This window comes from Lissotriton vulgaris, chromosome 2_1 (assembly GCF_964263255.1).
Source record: "Lissotriton vulgaris chromosome 2_1, aLisVul1.2, whole genome shotgun sequence".
Taxonomy (NCBI): Eukaryota; Metazoa; Chordata; class Amphibia; order Caudata; family Salamandridae; genus Lissotriton; species Lissotriton vulgaris.
This window is the reverse complement of record NC_141687.1, coordinates 455,984,313-455,997,424: the sequence shown is the minus strand read 5'-3', so window position 1 is coordinate 455,997,424 and position 13,112 is coordinate 455,984,313.

The window sequence follows — 13,112 nt, the reverse complement described above, 5'->3', positions numbered from 1 at the left end:
CCTTTAAACTTTTTAGTATTTTCAGAAATTAGAGTGACCTCCGCTCCAGTATCCACTAATGCTCGGGCCCTCTGTATATTTCAATGTCTCCAATACATCTCAATGTCTACATAAGGCCTGTAGTCTCTATGAGCCCAATTTTGAACTGGAGCTTGACCTACTTCCTAGTCTCGTTTACTGTGTTCTGTCGCCCAAGACAAATCAGGATAAAGACTCTCATATCATTTGGGTAATGTCACCTATCGTTCATACACTTTCTCTTCAAGAAAAGGGTTTTTGTCATTTGAAAAATAATGTGATCTCTGTTCAAGAGATTGTGATCTTTTGTCTCTCAATCTCACCTCTGGGGATCAATCTCTCTCTCTCTCATCCCTGCGTGAAGACTAATCTCTTCTCTTGTTTCTATCTCTCTCATCCCTCTCCCTTCTAGAATCGTCTCGTGTCCTGCTCCACTCTCTCTCTCCCCCTCTCTCTCCGCCTCTCTCTCGACGTGGCAACATATCATCGCCACTACCATCAGAACGGTTAACGTCAAAGTCTTGTTTATAGGACCTTTATAGCTCCTTCCTTCCTGTCCAGGCCACGCCTGCGAAACATAGCCCACAGTATATTATTTGGCAAATCATGAATGTCATCAGCTTTCACACCATCCTTCACAAGAGTCTGAAACATGTCACGTCTAGAAAATCAGAAATCATTAGTGCGACCTTCCGGTCGAGACTGTCGTTCAGGCTTAGTCCACTCACCCAACTCACCAGGTTCACGCACAGCCTCAATCACTTCAACCAAAGTGTTACCAGTCCGATTAATTAATAGAGTCATCATCACTTGTCTGTACGCTGGAGGAGAAGTACGAATAATTCTGTTTCTGACAGATGCATTGAGCAAACCATCCATCAACCTGTCCGCTGTACCCAGAAAGATTGCAGTTTTCATAACCTCCTCCTTCAGACGCTGAGAAGCTTCTCATTAACAGGCCAATCAGATTCAGTAGGGTATTTGTGATTACAACCTTGTACAGCTAACTGCAACAGATTAGTCTGGTCATCGCTATTGTAATTACGGAAAGATTCCTGAACCGTAGGATCAGAACTCAAAGTACAAAATTTCACAGCATCGCCTTTATCCAACGAGATACCTGAGGCACCTAAATCAAAAAGGCAAACCATCCACGTAAGTAAAGATTCCCTCGACTTCTGCCGGAACCTATCCAAAATGTCTTTTAATTCTTGTTGAGTATAATCCTCCAAGCTGTCAAGAGGAATTCCCTGGGGAGCATTAGGATTGCCATGTAATTTACGTCGATAAATCGGTTGAGCAGAAATTTCAGTACGTTCTTTAGAAGCACAATGACGTCTAGTGCGAGAAGGCGCACGCGCAGCATTCTCTTCAGCCGAAGAAAATGAATCGGAAGAATTCTAAATATCACCATCCCATTCGTCAGGGTTCCAATCGAGCCCTACCTTCGCAACAACCATACTCACTTTCCTGGTGTTAACTCTACCACGTCTGTGTCGATACTTGTATTTCGCGATGCGCACAGCACCCCTTTCGGCCACAGCCTGATACGTTTCTAACTTGTCAGCAAGCAATTTATTCTGACATCGTAAAAGAGTAACATCATTTTGAATTCGAACAACTTGTTCTTCAACAGATTTATTCTCGTGCTGTAATCGAGAACATCGCTCATGTACAAGCCTGTACGCATTCAATAAAATCCAATCTCTACGCCCCAATATGGGAAGCTCTTCGCCTTTCGCCATCAGAACTTTCTGCAAGCACGCAACCACTTTAGCCGGCTCAGCATCCTCCAAACATGAATTCTAGTTCTCACTCAAACCAGTAGAATTAGCCCAGTAATGAGCAAGCGCTCCATAAGCAGTTGACTCCCAACGTGGAATTTCCAAAGGCAACTGAAAGGTCGATTTCGATCTTTTCAAAACATCATGCAATCTCAAAAGACACAGAACAACAAAAAGAAATATACAATCAACAAAACATATATACAAAACCTTTCACGGCAAGAACCAACGAACTCTCATACAGAATCACAAAGGAATACCCACACCCTTCAATCGAAAACGGTTCGTGACGCCAAATGTAACGACCGGATTCTCAGAACAGGCAGCTCACCATCCGTGGCTAACCCAGTCGTCACGTAACAACACTCTTCTCAGGCCACTATTTACAAGACACCTAGAATACTCACCTGAGAAAGTGAAAAGAAGCTATTTACATGCCTGTATAGTCAAACATACCACCAACACCTAATGGATTCTATATCTTATCCTATATTTACCTCATTTTACATCTATCTTTATAGTCCCGTAAGACTGTCTTTTTACCGTCACCCGACGATGTCTTTTTACCGTCACCCGACGATGTCTTTTTACCGTTACCCGACGATGTCTTTAACGTCACCCGACGATGTCTTTAACGTCACCCGACGATCTACATTAATGGAGATAACTAATAGGGGTTCACGACGATGTTGTTAACGTCGCCCAACGATCTACACTAATGGAGATAACTAATAGGGGTTCAGGACGATATCGTTAACGTCGCCCAACGATCTACACTGATGGAGATAACTAATAGGGGTTCACCTTTAAGAGTTATTTCCCAAATGAAGTTCACACTCTCCCCCAATCATCAGTTACCTTTACAGAAGGGCATATCCCATCCTTCTGTATATTAGCACCTGGTTAAAAGGAAAGGTTAATCTCATTAATAAAAACAACATTCAAAGATATCGGTCATTAAATCTTTATTCAAACATGACAGAATAAGCAAAAGCAATACCTATGACCTAAAAAGGGAATAAAAATAAGTAGTTAAATGTATTCTACACTAAGCTCAGAATGCCTCACCTTAGACGTGTGTCTTACCATCTCAGCAGCCGAGCTGATCCCTCTCTCTCTCGTGCTCTTCTTTGCGCTTGGGACTTTGCTCTCCCTCTATGGCTCACAAATACACATCTGCACCGCTATGCCTCGTCTATGCTGCCATGGTTCCAGAATACTCGAACCCTCTTCTGGTCTCGGTCTCTGTCACTCCTGTATGATGTCACTACAGGACTTTCAATCACTCTCTTTCCTCACTTCAGGATTTTGATTAGCTGATGGTATCAATCTCTATGCACCAGCCTTCAGACCAACTTCTTCAGTTTCCTCCACACGTTGCTCTCTCTCTCTACTCTACTCGTTCCTTGATAATATAGAGCTCACTTTCTCTATGGAAAATTCCGGCATTAGGCCGACTCCCACCGAATTCCAGTACCAGTCCCCGGCTCCCTTCGCCTTCCGCAGTGGCCACCTGCGTATTGCGTCTAGAGCCGGGGAGACAAACACATTCCTTCGATAAGGGCCAGTCCTGACCGGTTCCTCTCTAGCGAACAACAGGATGAATTCTAAACATTACCTTTACCCTGCAAGCGCCTCGGACAGCCGAGGCAGAGATACAAAATGGCTTCTCTCTAGCTTTCGGGCCTGTAGGCCCAAGAAAACGGAAAAAGGCACTAAACCATGTCAAAGCACATAGTTAAGCCCTACAAATGAACGCAAATGCAACTAGGACTGAAATGGTAGTAAATTGTAGTCACCACCAGTCTGAAAATAGACTAAAATTACCCTGTTGCTACATTCCACTCCTGACTAAATGTACTAGCATTGAAAGTCGAAGTTAAAAATAAAAAGGGTAACTCAAACAGGACGTATATCAGTTGAGGAATAATAGAAAACAATACTAAAAGACCTAGCCATAACTCGGGGGCGTAACATCCGGAAAAAGGATGGGATGCATTGAATACAACAGCAAATTATAATCAGAAAACTAAGTGCTAGAAAAATGCCACCCAATATCTGGCGTAAACAATAAAAATCTGGCAGCCAACTGAAAAGCCAATCGAACCACCCTACATCTAAATGTTCCCTAACCTCTTGTGTTAGCTCATGTAACTTGTTAAGATGAGATCTAATGGATTTAGAATGATCTGATAGATTGAAGCAACATAGACCCTCAAAATCTGAACAGCCATGGTCATGTTTTAGTAGCAAGTAATGTAACGCAACTCTATTTTGTAAAATAGCACAACGCTCGCCTTGAGTGTCTGATACTAAGTCAGTTAAAACAGCAGAAGTATTATTTTGGGATTTCACCATCCAGCAAGCAAGTTTGCCTATAGTTTTAGCATTGTAAACAGACAGTGCAGGAACACCAATAATAGAAGCAGCTAAACTGAGATATTCAGTTTTAGAAAACAAATGTAAAGAAGAATCACAGTCTCTGGAAGGTGGAGGTGCATCACGCACTGTGCGGGATGACGCAGCTTCATCAGAAGAAAACATTAAAAGACTTAAGCGCGTTAAAGCGCATGGACCTCCAGAAATGTTTGCAGGAATATAGGACAAGGACATATTGCCACAGGAAAAGAGCCATCCAGACGGCAATAACACATGATAATAATGACTAGCAGTCACTATAAAACGTTTGCAGCTCATCGAATTGTGGATTGAAATACATGCAGTAGGAGTCCTGGTAATACATAAAATTCTTTCATGAGAGGAAGATGGACTAGAATGTTCTAAACGTAGTTGGACACATTTGCCTATATATTTAGGATCACAGGTCATTGTATAGCAAACATCACTTTCAGTGATATTGTATGTTGAAATTTGAAAAGTCAATGGGGGCTCCGGTTCAGTCAGAACAGTGCAGAATATGCAATAGTCATATGCAGAAAGGTCAGAATGGATAAATGTGGGATAGACTTCTTATACATTGAAGAAATGTAATAAGGAGGCTGTTGAAATTGGTACAGCTACAAGACACGTTGTGAGGAGATCATTAACTGATCTCATAGATGCTAGACAGAAATGTGAAGAGTTGGTGATGGCTTTAGATAAATGCGTCCAAAAGTTAGTAGTAATATCCCACGAAGCAATAGAACGATGTGTTCTGTCATTGATCCGGTCCTGTCCGCTCTCTTGACTCTAGTCGCAGTAGACCGAAAGGAGTCCAACGACGACACATCCGGCAGCAACAATCCAGGCAATGATCCGCAACAAAAGGATAGACATTACTCATTCTCGCAGATAACATTTATCAGCTGGGACTACATCCCAGCTTTCCTGCCCTGGCCTCATCACTAAGATTGTATTATCAGATCCTGTTGCTATAATTTCGGCCTGTTCAGGGGGATTATTCGGCGACTGCACCTACACTCTAGCTCCAGGATTGCCAGTTGAACCAAATCCACCAGTTCCACGAATTTTTAATAGAGTTGGAGCAGAGCCCTTTTGAATTGCACCACTGAAAACACGCATAAGGCCCAATTGAGCGATTCGATCATTTTTCTGAAATGTGATCTCAGAATCGCCACTGTTCAACAGGATGACTTTTATTTCTCCTTGGTAATCACTGTCAATTACTCCACCAAGCACCTGGATGCCTTTTAAAGCTGAACCAGATCTCGGGCCAATCAACCTAAAATGTTCAGCTGGTATTTGAACACCAATTCCTGTTTCAATTATCACAATACTGTTAATTTTCAGAACATTCATTTTCAGAGAATGCAGGTCTAAACCTGCAGATCCAGGGGTAGCTCTATGTGGAGCCAAAGCTCCGGGGGTGATTTCCCAATAAGAAACTGTGCTTTTGACTGAATTGGGTTGAACATCAATATGAGGAGGAAATAAACGCATTAAAGGAGAATTTGCATACAAATACGGTCTGTTATTCAAAATCGTTAAAGCATCTGATAACTAATCTCTCCAGTTCTTTAAGGTACCGTCTGACAGTTTGCATAGCTGGTCTTTCAACAGCCCATTCATCCTCTCAATCAGACCTGCGGCCTGTGGGTAATAAGGAATATGAAATACCCAGTCAATATTGTTTTCTGCACAATAATCTTGTACTAGGCGTCCTTTGAAATGGGAGGCATTGTCAGACTGCACCTGAAGTGGAGTACCATAATATAATGTAATCAAATCCAATGTCTTCATGGTATTTACTTGTGTAGCTCTCTTGCATGGAAAAGCGATTCGAAAACCGCTATAAGTATCAACAACAGTACATGCATATTGACAATTTTTGCTCATAGGTAAAGGACCGATATAATCGATCTGCCAAATTTGTGCGGGGGATTTACCTCGATGTAGCTCGCCTTTCACTATTCTAGGGACTTCTCTTTGTTGGGTATGTTGGCATATAGGGCATTGAAGTATTGCTGTTTTAATCAAATCAAGGGGAATATGAATGCCTCTATCAGTAGCCCAACTGCTAGTAATTTTCTCTACAAAATGTCCTGCTTTTTAGTGGGCCCATTTCACCAATCCCTCCAAATCAGAATTTTGTCGGTCCACCACTGCCTCAGAAATTTTAGATTTCTCATCTGCAATGTTATTAAATAACTTGTCAAGTGAATCAATAGGCATATGAGCATCAACATGAAACACAGTTACATTACTCTGAGGAAGTAACTCACAAATCTCTTGACACAGTTCCTTACCCCAAATAGTTTTGTTGTGAACCATCCAATTGTGGGACTGCCATGTAGGTAACCAGACTACTAACCCATTTGCAGTTGACCATGTATCAGTAAAAATATGACATGTTCCTGGCAATTCTTGTTTTAGAACTTGGTATACTGCATATAATTCTGCAAATTGGCTACTTTGCCCTTCACCAGTAGTGCTCAACAATTTCTGAGTTGTGGGATTATACAAGACTGCTTTCCAATGTCTCTTCTCTCCTATGTACCTGGCTGAACCATCCGTAAACCATACGTGTTTTCTATCCTCCACGGACAGATCATCGAATGGCATACCCCACTTAACAGGAGATTCCTGTACTATAGGTACGGAGAACTCTTTCTCTTTCTCTTCCATCGGCGCCTGCGCCACTTTCTCATGCAACATTGCAACTCCTTTTGGACCCACACGCGCCCGGTCTTGTATGTACTACTTCGATTTTATGATACTCACTTCCTGAGCATGGCCAATTATATGAGTTTTTGCTGAACTCAAAACCCACTGCATTGTTGGAATTTCTGTTCTCAGAATCACATCATGTCCTAATGTTAATTGCTCGGTATCCACCAGAGCCCAATAGCATGCAAGCAACTGTTTCTCAAAAGGTGTATAAGGCTCACCAGCGTCAGGTAACTTTTTAGTCCAAAAACCTAGAGGCACTCTAGGTTTACCTTGCTTTGCCATTGACTCCAATTTGCATACATATCTTGTACAGATACATTCAAATCCACATCACCATCACACACTGGCCACAAATTCAAAGCATGCTGAATCGCTTCTTTCGCCAAATCAAACGCATCTTGTTGTGCTCTGTTCCATTCAAACGCATTCTTTTTACGTGTAACTCACAAATCTCTTGCCACAGTTCCTTACCCCAAATAGTTTTGTTGTGAACCATCCAATTGTGGGACTGCCATGTAGGTAACCTGACTACTAACCCATTTGCAGTTGACCATGAATCAGTAAAAATATGACATGTTCCTGGCAATTCTTGTTTTAGAACTTGGTATACAGCTTATAATTCTGCAAATTGGCTACTTTGCCCTTCACCAGTAGTGCTCAACAATTTCTGAGTCCTGGGATTATACGAGACTGCTTTCCAATGTCTCTTCTCTCCTATGTACCTGACTGAACCATCCGTAAACCATACGTGTTTTCTATCCTCCACGGACAGATCATCGAACGGCATACCCCACTTAACAGGAGATTCCTGCACTATAGGTACGGAGAACTCTTTCGCTTTCGCTTCCACCGGCGCCTGCGCCTCTTTCTCATGCAACATTGCAACTCCTTTTGGGCCCACACGAGCCCGTTCTTGTATGTACCACTTCCATTTTATGATACTCACCTCCTGAGCATGGCCAATTCTATGAGTTTTTGGCAAACTCATAACCCACTGCATTATTGGAATTTCTGGTCTCAGAATCACGTCATGTCCTAATGTTAATTGCTCGGTATCCACCAGAGCCCAATAGCATGCAAGCAACTGTTTCTCAAAAGGTGTATAACGCTCACCAGCGTCAGGTAACTTTTTAGTCCAAAAACCCAGAGGCACTCTAGTTTTACCTTGCTTTTGCCATAGACTCCAATTTGCATACATATCTTGTACAGATACATTCAAATCCACATCACCATCACGCACTAGCCACAAATCCAAAGCATGCTGAATCGCTTCTTTCGCCAAATCAAACGCATCTTGTTGTGCTCTGTTCCATTCAAATGCATTCTTTTTACGTGTAACTTTGTACAAAGGGGCCAGAATCTGACTCAAATGTGGAATGTGTTGGCGCCAAAAGCCAAATAAACCAATGAACCTTTGACTTCTTTTCTGTTTTTAGGGACTGCAAATTCTGCAATTTTCTGTTTTACTTGTGGAATTACTTCACGATTCCCTTCATGCCAATGAATACCTAAGAACTTCACATGTTGCGCCGGACCCTGCAATTTATCAGGATTAATTTCCCAGCCTTTGCTTTGTAAATGTGCAACAATTCGTTCTAACTGTATTCGCACCTGATCTTGTGTCTCACCTTGAATTAGTATATCATCAATGTAATGACACACCTGAATTTTTGGATCTATTGTCACCTCATCTAAATGCTCTGCTACTATTCTGTGACAAATTGTCGGACTGTGTACAAAGGTCTGGGGAAGACTTCTAAACTCCATTTGACGGCCATTCCATGTAAAACTGAATTGTTCTTGACATTCGGGAGCAATTGGAATAGAAAAGAAAGCATTAGCAATGTCAATGGATGCATACCATGTGCCTGAATGTTTCTGAATTCTTTCAATTAAAGTAATAACATCAGGGACTGCAACAGTCAAAGAAGGGGTATGTTTGTTTAATTCTTGATAATCAACAGTCAAGCGCTAAGAATTATCACTTTTGCGCACCGGCCAAATGGGATTGTTCCAGGCCGAAGTAATAAGAATTACCACTCCTGCGTCCATCAAATCTTGAATGGTAGCACTGATTTCATCGTGCCCACCGGGAATACGATATTGTTTCATTGAAACCACCTTCGTGGCTTGAGGAATTTTAATCGGAGGCATCTTTAAGCGTCCGACTCTCACGGGTTTTGTTGATATATAATGCTTATGTCCAAATTTGTAACATCCGTCATCTAAATGCAATGTCATACCTTTCAAAATGTCAATTCCAATTATATATTCATCAAGGGGTACCACCAATACATGATACTCTTTTCGGGGGTTCCTACCTATTCTCATTTCAAGTTTAGTTTGGACTGCGGGGGTTTCTTTACCACCTAATCCAGTAATCGTGTAACCCTGTCCTTTAAACTTTTTAGGATTTCCAGAAATTAGAGTGGCCTCCGCTCCAGTATCCACTAATGCTCGGGCCCTCTGTATATTTCGATGTCTCCAATAAATCTCAATGTCTACATTAGGCCTGTAGTCTTTATGAGCCCAATTTTGAACTGGAGCTTGACCTACTTCCTAGTCTCGTTTACTGTGTTCTGTCGCCCAAGACAAATCAGGATAAAGACTCTCATATCGTTTGGGTAATGTCACCTCTCGTTCATACACTTTCTCTTCAAGAAAAGGGTTTTTGTCATTTGAAAAATATTGTGATCTCCGTTCAAGGGATTGTGATCTTTTGTCTCTCAATCTCACCTCTGGGGATCGATCTCTCTCTCTCTCATCCCTGCGTGAAGACTAATCTCTTCTCTCGTTTCTATCTCTCTCATCCCTCTCCCTTCTAGAATGGGACGAGTCGTCTCGTGTCCTGCTCCACTCTCTCTCTCCCCCTCTCTCTCTTTGCCTCTCTCTCGACGTTGCAATGTATCATCGCCACTACCATCAGAACGGTTAACGTCAATGTCTTGTTTACGGACCTTTCTAGCTCCTTCCTTCCTGTCCAGGCCACGCCTGCGAAACATAGCCCACAGTATATTATTTGGCAAATCATGAATGTCAGCAGCTTTCACACCATCCTTCACAAGAGTTTGAAACATGTCCCGTCTAGAAAATCTGAAATCATTAGTGCGACCTTCAGGTCGAGACTGCCGTTCAGGCTTAATCCATTCACCCAACTCACCAAGTTCACGCACAGCCTCAATCACTTCAGCCAAAGTGTTACCAGTCTGATTAAATAATAGAGTCATCATCACTTCTCTGTACGCAGGAGGAGAAGTACGAATAATTCTGATTCTGATAGATGCATTGAGCAAACCATCCATCAACCTGTCTGCTGTACCCAGAAAGATTGCATTTTTCATAACCTCCTCCTTCAGATGCTGAGAAGCATCTCTCAAAGTATACCACGGCTTCTCATTAACAGGCCAATCAGATTCAGTAGGGTATTTGTGATTACAACCTTGTACGGCTAACTGCAACAGATTAGTCTGGTCATCGCTATTGTAATTACGGATAGATTCCTGAACCGTAGGATCAGAACTCAAAGTACAAAATTTCACAGCATCGCCTTTATCCAACGAGATACCTGAGGCACCTAAAACAAAAAGGCGAACCATCCACATAAGTAAAGATTCACCCGACCTCTGCTGGAACCTATCCAAAATGTCATTTAATTCTTGTTGAGTATAATCCCCCAAGCTGTCAAGAGGAATTCCCTGGGGAGCATTAGGATTGCCCTGTAATTTACGTTGATAAATCGGTTGAGCAGAAATTTCAGTATGTTCTTCAGAAGCACAATGACGTCTAGTGCGAGAAGGCGCACGCGCTGCATTCTCTCCAGCCGAAGAAAATGAATCGGAAGAATTCCAAATATCACCATCCCATTCGTCAGGGTTCCAATCTAGCCCTGCCTTCGCAACAACCATACGCACTTTCCTGGTGTTAACTCTACCACGTCTGTGTCGATACTTGTATTTCGCGATGCGCACAGCAGTCCTTTCAGCCACAGCCTGATACGTTTCTAACTTGTCAGCAAGCAATTTATTCTGACATCGTAAAAGAGTAACATCATTTTGAATTTGAAGATCAAGAACATCGCTCATGTACAGCCTGTACGCATTCTATAAAATCCAACCTCTACGTCCCAATATGGGAAGCTCTTTGCCTTTTGCCACCGGAACTTTCTGCAGGCACGCAACCACTTTAGCCGGCTCAGCATCCTCCAAACATGAATTCCAGTTCTCACTCAAACCAGTAGAATTAGCCCATTAATGAGCAAGCGCTTCATAAGCAGTTGACTCCCAACCTGGAATTTCCAAAGGCAACTGAAAGGTCGATTTCGATCTTTTCAAAAACATCATGCAATCTCAAAAGACACAGAACAACAAAAAGAAATATACAATCAACAAAACATATATACAAAACCTTTCACGGCGAGAACCAACGGACCCTCATACAGAATCACGAAGGAATACCCGCACCCTTCAATCGAAAACGGTTCGTGACGCCAAATGTAACAACCGGATTCTCAGAACAGGCAGCTCACCATCCGTGGCTAACCCAGTCGTCACATAACGACACTCTTCTCAGGCCACTATTTACAAGACACCTAGAATACTCACCTGAGAAAGTGAAAAGAAGCTATTTCCATGCCTGTATAGTCAAACATACCACCAACACCTAATGGATTCCATATCTTATCCTATATTTACCTCATTTTACATCTATCTATATAGTTCCGTAAGACTGTCTTTTTACCGTCACCCGACGATGTCTTTTTATCGTCACCCGACGATGTCTTTTTACCGTCACCCGACAATGTCTTTAACGTCACCCGACGATGTCTTTAACGTCACCCGAGGATGTCTTTAACGTCACCCGATGATCTACACTAATGGAGATTACTAATAGGGGTTCACGATGATATCGTTAACGTCGCCCAACGATCTACACTAATGGAGATAACTAATAGGGGTTCACGACGATGTCGTTAACGTCGACCAACGATCTTTCACACTCTCCCCCAATCATCAGTTACCTTTACAGAGGGGCATATCCCATCCTTCTGTATATTAGCACCTGGTTAAAAGGAAAGGTTAATCTCATTCATAAAAACAACATTGAAAGATATTGGTCATTAAATCTTTATTCAAACATGACAGAATAAGCAAAAGCAATACCTATGACCTAAAAAGGGAATATAAATAAGTAGTTAAATGCATTCTACACTAAGCTCAGAACGCCTCACCTTAGACGTGTGTCTTTCCATCTCAGCAGCGGAGCTGATCCCTCTCTCTCTCGTGCTCTTCTATGCGCTTGGGGCTCTGCTCTCCCTCTATGGCTCACAAATACACATCTGCACCGCTATGCCTCGTATACGCTGCCATGGTTCCAGAATACTTGAACCCTCTTCTGGTCTCGGTCTCTGCCACTCCTGTATGATGTCACTACAGGACTTTCAATCACTCTCCTTCCTCACTTCAGGATTTCGATTAGCTGATGGTATCAATCTCTATGCACCAGCCTTCAGACCAACGTCTTCAGTCTCCTCCACACGTTGCTCTCTCTCTCTACTCTACTCCCTCCTTGATAATATAGAGCTCACTTTCTCTATGGAAAATTCCGGCATTAGGCTGACTCCCACCAAATTCCTGTACCAGTCCCCGGCTCCCTTCGCCTTCCGCAGTGGCCACCTGCGTATTGCGTCTAGAGCCCGGGAGACAAACACATTCCTTCGATAAGGGCCAGTCTTGATCTTCTCCTCTCTAGCGAACATCAGGATGAATTCTAAACATTACCTTTACCCTGCAAGCGCCTCGGACAGCCGAGGCAGAGATACAAAATGGCTTCTCTCTAGAAAACGGAAAAAGGCACTAAACCCTGTCAAAGCACATAGTTAAGCCCTACAAATGAACGCAAATGCAACTAGGACTGAAATGGTAGTAAATTATAGTCCCCACCAGTCTGAAAATAGACTAAAATTACCCTGTTGCTACAGTCGCCCGCAGCCAGTTCGTGGATGGAATCCTTAAAAAGGTGACCATACGAGCCACCTGTATTTTTCTGGGTGATATCCAACCAAACTAATGACTCTAATGAGCCTATATCTGCTTATCTAAGTTTGTGGCTAAGAGTTCAATACGTGCCGATGTTAGAAACTTCATAATTTAATAAGCCCAGTTCTAGTCTGATCTGGGCAGC